The sequence below is a fragment of the Panthera onca genome, chromosome C1 (genome assembly GCF_046562875.1).
Source record: "Panthera onca isolate mPanOnc1 chromosome C1, mPanOnc1 haplotype 2, whole genome shotgun sequence".
NCBI classification, from domain to species: Eukaryota; Metazoa; Chordata; class Mammalia; order Carnivora; family Felidae; genus Panthera; species Panthera onca.
Window position 1 is genome coordinate 112,547,664 of NC_138346.1, and position 17,742 is coordinate 112,565,405.

Below are 17,742 nucleotides of genomic sequence, written 5' to 3' on the forward strand. Positions count from 1 at the left end.
ACTTGTTACAAAGTGGGACTAAGGTGAGGCAAGAAAGATACTAGCCTTGGGAATAAAATTTAAGGGAGTTCCAAAAACATATTAATAATACTTCAATATAGAATTCAAAATTAATGCAAAATTAATGCAAAAATACATGAAGAAGAAGAATCAAAATTTTTTTTAAGGCAGGACCACTAATAGATTCATGGAAAGCCATATTGAAGCCTAGTACAAGAGGGAAAAAAATAGATCCACTGACCCTATAATTTTTTATATATTCGGATTTTTAAAATATTTAAATGTAACTATAATTTATTACTATTAATTAATGACTTTTTACTATTAATTACTAGTAGTTACTAGTAATTACTATTAATTACTGACTTTTTCAGTGCCCTCCTAAATTTTGCACCCAAGCAAGAACGCCACTGTCCTTCACAAGCCCACCCTTTGTCTATGATGTGAATTAAAAGCATCAGCCTTCTCATACACTGAGGATCTTTTTCCTTGTCCTGGCTCAGAGCCTGACCCCCTGAACAATCTGGAAGAGGCCTGTGAGCAAAGGAGATGGATTGAACCAGGTGACAGCTACATCTCCTTCCACTCAAACACTGATTGTCTACACTAATGAGAATGTTCTCCAATACCACATCTGGAAACAGCCAGGCAAGGAGTAAAAGATGACTTCTCTTGAATTATAAACAAACAGCATGGTGTTAACCCATTATACAATAACTCTTCTCAGAAGAAATATACTTATTTTTAAAGTTGGAAGTTCAAATTTTCTCTTTCTCAAATAGAATTTGTTCTTGCTTTTGCTTAATGTTGAGCATAATCCCCAAAAGCTGGGCATTGGGGGTTGGTAACAGCATATCATATTATTGGTACTTATTCAGTGCTCCCTGCACTGCACCCACAGGTACTTCAATACCTCTTTGTAGCACATGAGGTGCAGCAATAATGATTGTGCAACTATTCATTGTTTTGACAGCCTCAAGGAGGGTCCTGCCAAAACCAGTTCTGACCACTTGTTCATCCAATTCAAGGTGCATGGGGCATATCATCATTAAGAGGTTCTCAGGAGCAAATTATAGCACTTTTGTTTCCTGTGCATCAGGCCTATTCCAAATGCAATATTACTCATGAAAGTTAAAGTAGTAAAGTTTGTCAATAATTTGATTTTTATTACTCAAGGTAAACTCAATGTTATCCCTATAATATAGATCTTACAAAACTAATTCCCTTTTTTGTTAGCTGTGTTTTTCTTTTTTTTTTCAATATATGAAGTTTATTGTCAGATTGGCTTCCATAAAACACCCAGTGCTCATCCCAAAAGGTGCCCTCCTCAATACCCATCACCCACCCTCCCCTCCCTCCCACCCCCATCAACCCTCAGTTTGTTCTCAGTTTTTAATAGTCTCTTATGCTTTGGCTCTCTCCCACTCTAACCTCTTTTTTTTCCTTCCCCTCCCCCATGGGTTTCTGTTAAGTTTCTCAGGATCCACATAAGAGTGGATATCTGTCCTTCTCTGTATGGCTTATTTCACTTAGCATCACACTCTCCAGTTCCATTCACGTTGCTACAAAGGGCCATATCTCATTGCCATGTAGTACTCCATTGTGTATATAAATCACAATTTCTTTATCCATTCATCAGTTGATGAACATTTAGGCTCTTTCCATAATTTGGCTATTGTTGAGTGTGCTGCTATAAACATTGGGGTACAAGTGCCCCTATGCATCAGTACTCCTGTATCCCTTGGGTAAATTCCTAGGAGTGCTACTGCTGGGTCATAGGGTAGGTCTATTTTTAATTTTTTGAGGAACCTCCACACTGTTTTCCAGAGTGGCTGTACCAATTTGCAGTCCCAACAACAGTGCAAGAGGTTCCCGTTTCCCCACATCCTCACCAGCATCTATAGTCTCCTGATTTGTTCATTTTGGCCACTCTGACTGGCATGAGGTGATATCTGAGTGTGGTTTTGATTTGTATTTCCCTGATGAGGAGCGACGTGGAGCATCTTTTCACGTGCCTGTTGGCCATCCGGATGTCTTCTTTAGAGAAGTGTCTATTCATACTTTCTGTCCATTTCTTCACTGGATTATTTGTTTTTCGGGTGTGGAATTTGGTGAGCTCTTTATAGATTTTGGATACTAGCCCTTTGTCCGATATGTCAGTTGCAAATATCTTTTCCCATTCCGTTGGCTGCCTTTTAGTTTTGTTGGTTATTTCCTTTGCTGTGCAGAAGCTTTTTATCTTCATAAGGTCCCAGTAGTTCATTTTTGCTTTTAATTCCCTTGCCTTTGGGGATGTGTCAAGTAAGAGATTGCTACAGCTGAGGTCAGAGAGGTCTTTTCCTGCTTTCTCCTCTAGGGTTTTGATGGTTTCCTGTCTCACATTCAGGTCCTTTATCCATTTTGAGTTTATTTTTGTGAATGGTGTGAGAAAGTGGTCTAGTTTCAATCTTCTGCATGTTGCTGTCCAGTTCTCCCATCACCATTTGTTAAAGAGACTGTCTTTTTTCCATTGGATGTTCTTTCCTTTGTCAAATATTAGTTGGTCATACATTTGTGGGTCTAGCTCTGGGATTTCTATTCTATTCCATTGGTCTATGTGTCTGTTTTTATGCCAATACCATGCTGTCTTGATGATGACAGCTTTGTAGTTAGCTGTGTTTTTCTAAATAGTGGCAAAGGAGGAAAGGCAAAGCTGACACACAGAATCCTGAGATACGATGAAGAGTGTGACTAATTCACACTGCTATGAAACTTTCTTCCCTAAAAAGTGTTTCCCCATCTCTGGGAGTGCTGTGCATGTGAACAACATATGCCATGTGACTGTGGCAGAAACAAAAACTTGAAATTCACTGATTAAGGTATCATATACATGCAGCAACCTTGACCCAAGCAGGGTGCCAGATGGAAGATTGTTGGAGTTTCTTTTCATCAAACCAGTGAGAAAAGAAGGTTATTCCTGCTTGAGGAGATTCTAAGCAGCCCATCTTCTCTCCAGAGTTGATTATAAGCAGACATCTCTGAGGCAAAGATGACAATGCTTAATATAATTAAATACCTACTTCCTTTAGGGCAGGGCCTGAAGATAATGGCTCATACCCCACAGATGTATCTATCTAATTCTGTGCCAAACACTGTAAGATGCTGGGGACAGAAATGGATGAGACCCAGGCCTCATCCTTAGACTCCCATTCCAGTGGAGCCACTGTAGTAATCAGAGAGGAATATGGGATTATGTGAGGTAAATGTAGTTTCCTGGGTATCAAGTATGATTTGCATTGGGAAGAGTGAATGGAAGTGAGCCAAAAGAAAGAGGAAAGGGGTCTAGGTGGAGGGAGCAGGATGATCAAAATCATGTAAACAGTAAGATCTATTTTTTCTCTATATTCTCATGACTGGAATGCTGGTTTTTTTTTCTTGTTCAAACTTTATTTTCAGTATTCTTTTTCAACTTCTTGAAAGATACTAGCCATTTGCAACAATTATGGATCTAAAAATTTTAAAATAAGTTTAATTCAAAACTAGATTGACATTTTAGCATATAACTTAGAAATAATATTACAATTAGAAATATTTTGAATATTTGAATCTGTATAATAGAAATTTTATTTTATTTTATTTTATTTTTATTTTTTAATATATGAAATTTACTGTCAAATTGGTTTCCATACAACACCCAGTGCTCATCCCAAAAGGTGCCTTCCTCAATACTCATCACCCACCCTGCCCTCCCTCCCACCCCCCATCAACCCTCAGTTTGTTCTCGGTTTTTAACAGTCTCTTATGCTTTGGCTCTCTCCCACTCTAACCTCTTTTTTTTTTTCCTTCCCCTCCCCCTTGGGTTTCTGTTACGTTTCTCAGGATCCACATAAGAGTGAAACCATATGGTATCTGTCTTTCTCTGTATGGCTTATTTCACTTAGCATCACACTCTCCAGTTCCATCCACGTTGCTACAAAAGGCCATATTTCATTTTTTCTCATTGCCACGTAGTATTCCATTGTGTATATAAACCACAATTTCTTTATCCATTCATCAGTTGATGGACATTTAGGCTCTTTCCATAATTTGGCTATTGTTGAGAGTGCTGCTATAAACATTGGGGTACAAGTGCCCCTATGTATCAGTACTCCTGTATCCCTTGGATAAATTCCTAGCAGTGCTATTGCTGGGTCATAGGGTAGGTCTATTTTTAATTTTCTGAGGAACCTCCACACTGCTTTCCAGAGCGGCTACACCAATTTGCATTCCCACCAACAGTGCAAGAGGGTTCCTGTTTCTCCACATCCTCTCCAGCATCTATAGTCTCCTGATTTCTTCATTTTGGCCACTCTGACTGGTGTGAGGTGATATCTGAGTGTGGTTTTGATTTGTATTTCCCTGATAAGGAGCGACGTGGAACATCTTTTCATGTGCCTGTTGGCCATCCGGATGTCTTCTTTAGAGAAGTGTCTATTCATGTTTTCTGCCCATTTCTTCACTGGATTATTTGTTTTTCGGGTGTGGAGTTTGATGAGCTCTTTATAGATTTTGGATACTAGCCCTTTGTCCGATATGTCAGTTGCAAATATCTTTTCCCATTCCGTTGGTTGCCTTTTAGTTTTGTTGGTTATTTCCTTTGCTGTGCAGAAGCTTTTTATCTTCATAAGGTCCCAGTAATTCACTTTTGCTTTTAATTCCCTTGCCTTTGGGGATGTGTCAAGTAAGAGATTGCTACGGCTGAGGTCAGAGAGGTCTTTTCCTGCTTTCTCCTCTGAGGTTTTGATGGTTTCCTGTCTCACATTCAGGTCCTTTATTCATTTTGAGTTTATTTTTGTGAATGGTGTGAGAAAGTGGTCTAGTTTCAACCTTCTGCATGTTGCTGTCCAGTTCTCCCATCACCATTTGTTAAAGAGACTGTCTTTTTTCCATTGGATGTTCTTTCCTGCTTTGTCAAAGATGAATTGGCCATACGTTTGTGGGTCTAGTTCTGGGGTTTCTATTCTATTCCATTGGTCTATGTGTCTGTTTTTATGCCAATACCATGCTGTCTTGATGATGACAGCTTTGTAGTAGAGGCTAAAGTCTGGGATTGTGATGCCTCCTGCTTTGGTCTTCTTCTTCAAAATTACTTTGGCTATTCGGGGCCTTTTGTGGTTCCATATGAATTTTAGGATTGCTTGTTCTAGTTTCGAGAAGAATGCTGGTGCAATTTTGATTGGGATTGCATTGAATGTGTAGATAGCTTTGGGTAGTATTGACATTTTGACAATATTTATTCTTCCAATCCATGAGCAGGGAATGTCTTTCCATTTCTTTAAATCTTCTTCAATTACCTGCATAAGCTTTCGATAGTTTTCAGCATACAGATCTTGTACATCTTTGGTTAGATTTATTCCTAGGTATTTTATGCTTCTTGGTGCAATTGTGAATGGGATCAGTTTCTTTATTTGTCTTTCTGTTGCTTCATTGTTAGTGTATAAGAATGCAACTGATTTCTGTACATTGATTTTGTATCCTGCAACTTTGCTGAATTCATGTATCAGTTCTAGCAGACTTTTGGTGGAGTCTATCGGATTTTCCATGTATAATATCATGTCATCTGCAAAAAGCGAAAGCTTGACTTCATCTTTGCCAATTTTGATGCCTTTGATTTCCTTTTGTTGTCTGATTGCTGATGCTAGAACTTCCAGCACTATGTTAAACAACAGCGGTGAGAGTGGGCATCCCTGTCGTGTTCCTGATCTCAGGGAAAAAGCTCTCAGTTTTTCCCCGTTGAGGATGATGTTAGCTGTGGGCTTTTCATAAATGGCTTTTATGATCTTTAAGTATGTTCCTTCTATCCCGACTTTCTCAAGGGTTTTATTAAGAAAGGGTGCTGGATTTTGTCAAAGGCCTTTTCTGCATCGATTGACAGGATCATATGGTTCTTCTCTTTTTTTGTTGTTAATGTGATGTATCACGTTGATCGATTTGCGAATGTTGAACCAGTCCTGCATCCCAGGAATGAATCCCACTTGATCATGGTGAATAATTCTTTTTATATGCCGTTGAATTGGATTTGCTAGTATCTTATTGAGAATTTTTGCATCCATATTCATCAGAGATATTGGCCTGTAGTTCTCTTTTTTTACTGGGTCTCTGTCTGGTTTAGGAATCAAAGTAATCCTGGCTTCATAGAATGAGTCTGGAAGTTTTCCTTCCCTTTCTATTTCATGGAATAGCTTGAGAAGGATAGGTTTTATCTCTGCTTTAAACGTCTGGTAGAACTCCCCTGGGAAGCCATCTGGTCCTGGACTCTTATTTGTTGGGAGATTTTTGATAACCGATTCGATTTCTTCGCTGGTTATGGGTCTCTTCAAGCTTTCTATTTCCTCCTGATTGAGTTTTGGAAGAGTGTGGGTGTTTAGGAATTTGTCCATTTCTTCCAGGTTGTCCAATTTGTTGGCATATAATTTTTCATAGTATTCCCTGAAAATTGTTTGTATCTCTGAGGGATTGGTTGTAATAATTCCATTTTCATTCATGATTTTATCTATTTGGGTCATCTCCCTTTTCTTTTTGAGAAGCCTGGCTAGAGTTTTGTCAATTTTGTTTATTTTTTCAAAAAACCAACTCTTGGTTTCGTTGATCTGCTCTACAGTTTTTTTAGATTCTATATTGTTTATTTCTGCTCTGATCTTTATTATTTCTCTTCTTCTGCTGGGTTTAGGCTGCCTTTGCTGTTCTGCTTCTATTTCCTTTAGGTGTGCTGTTAGATTTTGTATTTGGGATTTTTCTTGTTTCTTGAGATAGGCCTGGATTGCAATGTATTTTCCTCTCAGGACTGCCTTCGCTGCGTCCCAAAGCATTTGGATTGTTGTATTTTCATTTTCGTTTGTTTCCATATATTTTTAAATTTCTTCTCTACTTGCCTGGTTGACCCACTCATTCGTTAGTAGGGTGTTCTTTAACCTCCATGCTTTTGGAGGTTTTCCAGACTTTTTCCTGTGGTTGATTTCAAGCTTCATAGCATTGTGGTCTGAAAGTATGCATGGTATAATTTCAATTCATGTAAACTTATGAAGGGCTGTTTTGTGACCCAGTATATGATCTATCTTGGAGAATGTTCCATGTGCACTCGAGAAGAAAGTATATTCTGTTGCTTTGGGATGCAGAGTTCTAAATATATCTGTCAAGTCCATCTGATCCAATGTATCATTCAGGGCCCTTGTTTCTTTATTGACCGTGTGTCTAGATGATCTATCCATTTCTGTAAGTGGGGTGTTAAAGTCCCCTGCAATGACCACATTCTTATCAATAAGGTTGCTTATGTTTATGAGTAGTTGTTTTATATATCTGGGGGCTCCGGTATTCGGCGCATAGACATTTATAATTGTTAGCTCTTCCTGATGGATAGACCCTGTAATTATTATATAATGCCCTTCTTCATCTCTTGTTACAGCCTTTAATTTAAAGTCTAGTTTGTCTGATATAAGTATGGCTACTCCAGCTTTCTTTTGGCTTCCAGTAGCATGATAAATAGTTCTCCATCCCCTCACTCTCAATCTAAAGGTGTCCTCAGATCTAAAATGAGTCTCTTGTAGACAGCAAATAGATGGGTCTTGTTTTTTTATCCATTCTGATACCCTATGTCTTTTGGTTGGCGCATTGAATCCATTTACATTCAGTGTTATTATAGAAAGATACGGGTTTAGAGTCATTGTGATGTCTGTATGTTTTATGCTTGTAGTGATGTCTCTGGTACTTTGTCTCACAGGATCCCCCTTAGGATCTCTTGTAGGGCTGGTTTCGTGGTGACAAATTCCTTCAGTTTTTGTTTGTTTGGGAAGACCTTTATCTCTCCTTCTATTCTAAATGACACACTTGCTGGATAAAGGATTCTCGGCTGCATATTTTTTCTGTTTAGCACACTGAAGATATCGTGCCAAGCCTTTCTGGCCTGCCAAGTTTCAAAGGAGAGATCAGTCATGAGTCTTATAGGTCTCCCTTTATATGTGACGGCACGTTTATCCCTTGCTGCTTTCAGAATTTTCTCTTTATCCTTGTATTTTGCCAGTTTCACTATGATATGTCGTGCAGAAGATCGATTCAAGTTACGTCTGAAGGGAGTTCTCTGTGCCTCTTGGATTTCAATGCCTTTTTCCTTCCCCAGTTCAGGGAAGTTCTCAGCTATAATTTCTTCAAGTACCCCTTCAGCACCTTTCCCTCTCTCTTCCTCCTCTGGGTACCAATTATGCGTATATTATTTCTTTTTAGTGTATCACTTAGTTCTCTAATTTTTCCCTCATACTCCTGGATTTTTTATCTCTCTTTCTCTCAGTCCTCTTTTTCCACAACTTTATCTTCTAGTTCACCTATTCTCTCCTCTGCCTCTTCAATCCGAGCTGTCGTCGTTTCCATTTTGTTTTGCATTTCGTTTAAAGTGCTTTTCAGCTCCTCGTGACTGTTCCTTAGTCCCTTGATCTCTGTGGCAAGAGATTCTCTGCTGTCCTCTATACTGTTTTCAAGCCCGGCGATTAATTTTATGACTATTATTCTAAATTCACTTTCTGTTATATTATTTAAATCCTTTTTGATCAGTTCATTAGCTGTTGTTATTTCCTGGAGATTCTTCTGAGGGGAATTCTTCCATTTGGTCATTTTGGATAGTCCCTGGAGTGGTGAGGACCTGCAGGGCACTTCCCCTGTGCTGTGGTGTATAACTGGAGTTGGTGGGCGGGGCCGCAGTCCGACATGATGTCTGCCCCCAGCCCACCGCTGGGGCCACAGTCAGACTAGTGTGTGCCTTCTCTTCCCCTCTCCTAGGGGCGGGATTCACTGTGGGGTGGTGTAGCCCGTCTGGGCTACTTGCACACTGCCAGGCTTGTGTTGCTGGGGATCTGGCGTATTAGCTGGGGTGGGTAGGCAAGGTGCCGGGGGCAGGAGGGGCAGGTTTAGCTCGCTTCTCCTTAGGTGATCCACTTCAGGAGGGGCCCTGTGGCAGCGGGAGGGAGTCAGATCCGCTGCCGGAGGTTTGGCTCCGCAGAAGCACAGAGTTGGGTGTTTGTGCAGAGCGAGCAAGTTCCCTGGCAGGAACTGGTTCTCTTTGGGATTTTGGCTGGGGGATGGGCGAGGGAGATGGCGCTGGCGAGCGCCTTAGTTCCCCGCCAAGCTGAGCTCTGCCATCCGGGGGCTCAGCAGCTCTCTCTCCCTTTGTCCTCCAGCCTTCCCGCTTTCTGAGCAGAGCTGTTAACTTCTGACCTCCCAGACGCTAAGTCGCGCTTGCTGTCGGAACACAGTCCGTCCGGCCCCTCTGCTTTTGCCAGCCAGACTCGGGGGCTCTGCTTGGCCGGCGAGCCGCCCCTCGGCCCCGGCTCCCTCCCGACAGTCCGTGGAGCGCGCACCGCCTCGCCACCCTTCCTACCCTCTTCCGTGGGCCTCTCGTCTGGTCTGCGCTTGGCTCCGGAGACTCCGTTGTGCTAATCCTCTGGTGGTTTTCTGGGTTCTTTAGGCAGGTGTAGGTGGAATCTAAGTGATCAGCAGGACGCGCGGTGAGCCCAGAGTCCTCGTACGCCGCCATCTTCCCTCCCAGCGCTCTTGAGCTACACTTTAAATGTGTAGATTTTTCTGGGTAATGTAGACACTTTAACAATATTGTTCTTCCAATCCATGATCAGCATCTCAATTTCTACACAGAAATCAACTGAGATTCTCATAGGGATTGTGTTGAATCTATACATCGACTTAGTTTGGGCAATCTTAACACTGCTAGTCTTGAAATCCCTGAACATAGGTTGTTTTTCCAACTACTTAGATTATCTTTAATTTACTTCAACAATGTTTTGCAGTTCATTTCTCACTGGAGACCTCACTCTTTCTTGCTTGTGCTGTTTGAGGAGATGAGGAGATTCATCTGGCTGTCTCTCTGTTGTCTCTAGGTGAGGGAAACAGAGACTCGAGGAAGTGGAGACAAAGATCCCTTCCTAGACACCTCTTGTAATGGGAACTCTTGCAGATTACCCTGGACCACAAGCATCCCTGGGTAAGGGAGGGGCATCTCAGAACTGGTGGGGAAGAACAATGTTTTCTGGGCTGAAGCTGCTTAATATGTCAAGATCCCGCTTCCTGATCCACTTTTCCAATCTTGATATTGTTGACAGCAATAGACCATTTAGAATGTCTCGGCAACTAATATGAAACATAAAACTCAAGCATTTATTCCAGAAATTTTTAATATCGTATTTGTGAAGATGTAGAGGCAGTGTTTTCCTTCTCAGAGATATATCAAACACTACAGAACCAGGTCCTCTTGACCAGTGTCTGCCGGCCACATCCCTCACAGGTACTCTACACAGATTAGGTGGGCTTGCTTTCTTTGTGAGTCAGGAGGTGTGAAAATAGTCTTTCTTTCTGAGGGGCTTTCCATCTGCCTAGCATTTCAGAATTAACCACAGGGAATACCAGCTGCACCATGCAGGAAAAGTGTGTGTGTGCGTGTGCTGCAGACAACAAGCCATCACAGACTTGGAGAGTGCAGAGAGCACAGGGGCTGCAGAGAGCTCCTTTCCACACACACACTTTCTGAGCCTCTCCTCAGGGCTAGGCCCTGCCTTTAGGTTTGGGGATGTAGTGATAAAAGCCATGACTGCTTGCCTTCAGTGATTCCACAGTCCAATGAGGAAGAAAGACAGTATAGTCAGAACTATGAAAAAGCAAACACAGGATGCTGAGCGATTATGATGGAGAAGCAGGATATGTATAATAAGAAGTTTTTCCAAAAGAAGTACACTTGAACTGAGTCTTTAAGAGACAGGATGCTACTGTCACGGACAAAGGGAAAGGAATACATTCCAGGATGAAAGGGCAGCATGAGTGAAAACACGGAGAAATCTGCATGGCACATGTGAGGAGAAGAGGGGAAAGATAACTCTACACTTTGAACTGCACTGAATGTAGGACATTCACTGAGCTGGGACTTCCCAGAAGGGAAGCACTGGGCTGGGTGAAGAAAGGAAAGCATGTCACTGTAGGTACAAAATGATACTGGGTATAAATGAGTATGCCCTACTGTAGCATATGCTTCCCTGTGAATAGCTGCTGAGATGCTCTACCATGAGAAAGGATAATAGGAAAGTTCTTATCTCAGCAATGCTTCCAAATGCCTCTTCTTTACATTTTAATTCAAGTTTCTTTTTAAATTTATATCTTTTTCAGGTTAAAATTCTAATCTGTCAACTACTATAAACTCTCTCTGTGGATAAATATATATATATAATATTAATATATCATATTAATACACAGCTTTTATACAATTTAAGAAGTTTCATGGTCTTGCTGAAATGTGTCTGTAAATATCAGGGTCAATTATTGTAACCTGAAAATGAAACGCTGGCAAGTTTCTATGCTCAGTGATCCTCAGTGGGCATCAGGATTGCAGCCACATTCACACTAAGAGAAATAGAAAAACAGACAAATATTAGATACAGATGACTGATAAATAGATGGGTAGGTAGTAGATAAGTGTTCCAGGCATTATAAAGTCATGACAGCGCCTGAAAGCAAAAGAAAATTCTTATCATAGTATATGACTGACCATATTCCTTGCTTTCCATCCAGATAGGTGGTCTATGATATATGCCTTACATGTTCTGAAAGCACAGTTTTTTTATTAATAGAATCCAATATACCTCCCCTGACACAAGGTAGAAAATAAGAATATTTCCTCTTCCTAGCCAGGGTAAGATGGGGGTTTCAGTATGATGTTATGTTGCAATCAGTCCAGGAGCTGGAGTGAAACCAGCCTCAGGATGACTGCACTCTCATGACTATAGGGAGATTCATATTTTGGTAATTATCCTAATGTCATCAAGGTACCTGATGCAGATTATGTCTCAATGAATCAAGACACCTTCTTTCTTATGTTTTTAAGTCTTTTGTGTGTGTGCCTTGAGAAACTGGAATTGGAAAAGCAAATGATTCATTTTTAGATTCCACATGCAGAAAGCATTATTTATATCTACTGCCTCTCTGCTCTGGTATATATCATTTATTGCTAATTCAATGTCAAAATTTGACCTTACTTTTTTTACTCAATATATGCTTCTTAGAGCAATAAATCTCTGTAATCAACACAGTTTAAATCAATATCTGTTTATTATCTTTTTATCATCTACAAGTCAACCTTTGTATCTTTCAGATACTTGGCCACTAGATTTCTAAGGATGGAGCTCTACTGAGATCACTGTTGAGCTACAAAGAGTTTATATTACCTGCTTTTAAAACTGAATATAAAGCTGACATAAAAGCAATACAACCGTAAGAGCTTGTAAGTGGTTTGATGGACAGTTAAACTACTGAATTGCAAAATATTTACAGCAGAAGAGACTTACCAATTTATTTAATTAAGTATATCCATACAATATATCTTTAATACTAGGGTAGGCCTCTAGCTTGCCATGGAGATCAAGTGACCTAAAAACATATTTAGCAGCATATAACATCAAGGTTGGTTTTTCCCACCATGATCCTCTTAGTATAGTTGTGGGAGTTATGTTAAGGATGGAACCATGGACCAAATCAGATCATGCCACCTGACAATGCCTTCTTCAGAGAGCTGATCTATGGCTCCAGTGGGTAACTGGGTTCAGACCAATATCTGATTTGGTGAGCCCTGGGTCACCACGGAGATTTGAGTCAGTAATGACATGAAGTTGTGCTGGCTGTAACAGCCCCTTGGTACTGGCAACCCCTCCTTGTGCTTGCACCTTTCAGAGGATTCACACTGGTTTTGGTTTCTTCTTTGATTCATGGATTATTTAAAAGTGAACTGATTAATCTCCAAATGTTTGGGGATTTTCTACTTTCTTTCTTTTGTTTTCTTTTAATTTTATTTTTTTAATTTACATTCAAATTAGTTAGCGTATAGTGCAACAATGATTTCAGGAGTAGATTCCTTAATGTCCCTTACCTATTTAGCCCATCCCCCCTCCCACCACCCCTCCAGTAAGCCTCTGTTTGTTCTCCATATTTATGAGTCTCATATGCTTTGCCCCCTCCCTGTTTTTATATTATTTTTGTTTCCCTTCCCTTATGTTCATCTGGTTTGTATCTTAAAGTCCTCATATAAATAAAGTCACATGATATTTGTCTTTCTCTGACTAATTTCACTTAGCATAATACCCTCTAGTTCCATCCACGTAGTTGCAAATGGCAAGATTTCATTCTTTTTGATTGTCGAGGAATACTCCATTGCATATATATACCACATCTTCTTTATCCATTCATCCATCGATGGACATTTGGGCTCTTTCCATACTTTGGCTATTGTTGATAGTGCTGCTATAAACATGGGGGTGCATGTGTCCCTTTGAAACAGCACACCTGTATCCCTTGGATAAATGCCTAGTAGTGCAATTTCTGGGTTGTAGGTAGTTGTATTTTTAGTTTTTTGAGGAACCACCATACTGTTTTCCAGAGTGGCTGCACCAGCTTGCAGTCCCACCAGCAATGTAGAAGAGATCCTCTTTCTCCACATCCTCATCAACATCTGTTGTTGCCTAAGTTGTTAATGTTAGCCATTCTGACAGGGGCCAGGTGGTATCTCGTTGTGGTTTTGATTTGTATTTCCCTGATGATGAATGAAGAGCATTTTTTCATGTGTTGGTTGGCCATCTGGATGTCTTCTTTGGAGAAGTGTCTATTCATGTATTTTGCCCATTTCTTCACTGGATTATTTGTTTTTTTGGGTATTGAATTTGATAAGTTCTTTATAAATTTTGGATACTAACCGTTTATCAGATATGGTGTTTGCAAATATCTTCTCCCATTCTGTTGGTTGCCTTTTAGTTTTGCTGATTGTTTCCTTCGCTGCACAGAAGCTTTTTATTTTGATGCGGTCTCAGTAGTTCATTTTTGCTTTTGTTTCCCTTGCCTCCAGAGATGTATTGAGTAAGAAGTTGCTGTGGCAAAGATCAAAAAGGTTTTGCCTGCTTTCTCCTGGAGGATTTTGATGGCTCCCTTGTCTTACATTTAGGTCTTTCATCCATTTTGAGTTTATTTTTGTGTATGGTGTAAGAAAGACAGTCTCTTCAGCAACTGGTGCTGGGAAAACTGGACAGCGACATGCAGAAGAATGAACCTGGACCACTTTCTGTTGAGTTTTAATTGATTGAGTTTTAACTTGATTCCACTATGGAAAAAGAACATACTGATATGGAATCAATACTTTATATTCTGTTACAACTTGCTTTATAATCTAGTGTGTGGTCTCTTTTGGTAAACACTTAAGATACTGAAATATCTTGACTATATTGTGTACTCTAAAGTTGTTTGTATGTCTTACCAGATCAATTGATTCAAGTTTGCTTATTTTACTGTTTAAATATTCCACATCTTTACTTTTTTGTGTTTGTGTGCTGTATCAGTAGATAACTTCTCTAAATGATTATTATTTTTTCTATCTTTCTTTATTGCCATAAATTTTTGCTTTATATTTCTGAGACTCTACTGTTACATCAATATAGATATAAAATGTTTACATATTTCAGTTAAATTGGTTCACTTATAATCATGGAATGCCCCTCTTTATCTTTATTAATATCTCCTGTTTTAAAGTCTAAACACAGGGATAATGGCATTCTTTTGGTTAGTGCTTGCATGTTGTATGTTTTTCCTTCCCACTACTTTCAACATTTCTCTGTCTTTATAGATTGTATCATTTGAATATAGCCAATGAAATTTTCATCTTATCTTTTAAAAATATTTTAAATTTTATGTATACATTCATAAATTGGGCACATACCTTATTTAAACATCTCAATGAATTTTCACAAAATGAATGCCCTTGTATAACGAGCACATGGATCAAAAACTAGAACATTCCGGCACTCCAGAAGCCCTCCATGCTCCTTTCCAGGCACTGCTTCCCTGCAAAGCCCACCGCTATTTTTACTTCTAACAGCAAGCATTAGTTTTGCCTGGTTTGGGAATTTATAGAAATGAAATAATATAATACTTGGTCTTTTGTGCTTCTTTTTTTTGTGTTTGGCTTCTTTCACTGAATATACATTTGTGAAATCTATTCATATTATTACATATAAGATTAGCTTGTTTTTTTTCTTTCTGATAGTACCCTGTTGTATGAATATATAGCAATGTGTATTGCAATGGTCTGAATGCTTGTGTCCCACAAAATACACACATTGAAAATCAAATGCCCAAGGTGATAGGATTGGAAGGTGAGGCATTTGGGTGCTGATTAAGTCAGAAGAGCAAATAACTTATGAATGGGATTAGTGCCTTCCTAGAAGAGACTCCATAGAGTTTGCTCCCACTGTGTGAGGTGAGGACAGAGCAAGAAATCAGCAGTCTGCAGCTTAGGGGAGGATCCTCACCAGAATATGACCATGCTGGCACCCCATGTTGGAAGTCCAGCCTCCAGAACTGTGAGGAATAAATTTCTGTTGTTTATTAGCCACCCAGTCTGTGGTATTTTGTTATTGTTGCCTGAACTAAGATATCATCTTTCTACTGAACATTTTCATTTTTCTAGTTTGGGGCCTTCACAAATAGTGCTGCTATTAATATTTTCTACATTTTTAAAATTTAAATTCAAGTTACTTAACATACAGTGTAGTCTTGGCTTCAGGAATAGGACCTAATGTTTCATCTCTTACAATATAATACCCTGTACTCATACCAACAAGTGCTCTCCTTAATGCCCATCACCCATTTAACCATCCCCCTACCCACCTCCCCTCCAGCAACCCTCAGGTTGTTCTCTGCATTTCAGAGTCTCTCATGGTTCATCTCCCTCTCTGTTTTTATATTATTTTTCCTTCCCTTCCCTTATGTTCATCTGTTAAGTTTCTCAAATTCTACGTATGAGTGAAATCATATGGTATCTGTCTTTCTCTAACTGACTTATTTCGCTTAGTATAAAACTCTTTAGTTCTATCCATGTTGTTGCAAATGCCAAGATTTCATTTTTTTTCATTGCCAGGTGATATTCCAGTGTGTGTGTGTGTGTGTGTGTGTGTGTAACATCTTCTTTACCTATTCGTCAGTTGATGGACATTTGGACTCTTTCCATAATTTGGCTATTTGTTGACAGTGCTGCTATAAACATTGTGGTGTATGTGACCTTTTGAATCAGCATTTTTGTAACCTTCGGATAAATTCCTAGTAGTGCAATTGCTGGGTCATAGGGCAGTTCTATTTTTAATTTTTTTGAGGAAACTCCATACTGTTTTCCAGAGTGGCTGCTCCAGTTTGCAATCATCAAGACAATATGGTACTGGCACAAAAAAAGAACACGTAGATCAATCCAATAGATAGAGAACCTAGAAATGGACCCACAAATGTATGGCCAACTACTCTTTAACAAAGAAGGAAAGAATATCCAATGGAAAGACAGTCTCTTTAGCAAATGGTGCTGGGAGAACTGGACAGTGGCATGCAAAAGAATGAAACTGGACCATTTTCTTACACCATATACAAAAATAAATTCAAAATGGATGAAAGACCTAAATGTGAGACAGGAAACCATCAAAATCCTGCAGGAGAAAACAGGCAGTAATCTCTTTTACCTCTGCCACAGAACTTCTTACTTGACATGTCTCTGAAGGCAAGAGAAATAAAAACAAAAACGAACTATTGGAATCTCATCAAGATAAAAAGGGTCTGCACAGCAAAGGAAACAATAAAGAAAACTAAAAGGCAACTGAAGTAATGGGAGGAGACATTTGTAAGTGACATATTTCTACATTTTTAAACACATAACATTTCTTCTCATATGTATATATATATATATATATATATATATATATACACACACACACACACACCTAGGAATATAATTGCTGTGTCTAATGTTCATTTCATCTTCAGTAAGTAGCACTAAACAATTATCCCAAGTGTTAGTTTCAGTTGCTAATCCTTCCAGCAGTGCAACAAATCTCTTATATCTTCACATCTTTGCTAACATATGGCATGTGCCTTTTTCGCTGGATTCGATACATCAGTGCTTCATGGATGTAATTTACATTAATCTAATGACTAATGAAGTAATATACCTCTCCTACATTTATTATTTACATACACTGTTTTGTGAAGTGCCTATTACAGAACTTTTTGCTCATTTTCCTGTTAAGACGCCCCTCTTTTCCTAAATGGCTTATTTGAATTATTTTTTTGTATTCTACATATGAATCCTTTGGCAGCTGTATTTTTCTCAGATGTCTTCTACATTCTTGAGTTGGCTTTTTTCACACTCACTTCATGGTGACTATTGATCAACAGGCTATTTTTTAAGTTTTAATTCATGCAAGACTTTAGATCGTGTGTGGATGTGTGTGTATGTAGTTGACACACAATGTTACATTAGTTTCAGCTGTGAATCATAGTGCATTCACAAGTCTGTAACTTATGCTTTGCTCACCACAAGTGTTTTTACTGTCTGTCTCCATGCAACAGTACTAATTGACTATATTCATCTCCATGATTATTCATTTTACAACTGGAAGCCTGCATCTCCCACTGCCCTCCACCCTTACCTACCCCCTTTCCCCTTTCCTCTGGCAATCATCAGTTTGTTCTCTGTATGTATGTGTCAACAGACTATTTTTTAATGTCACTGCATTACAACCTGTTAGGTTCCCGCACTGTAATTAGTGCTTTTTGTGCTCAAGAAATCTTTGTTTACCCCATTAACCCCAATAACATTAAGTTATTGTCTTATTTTTTTTCTAAAGTCTTATTTATTGTTATGTATGTATTTATTTTACC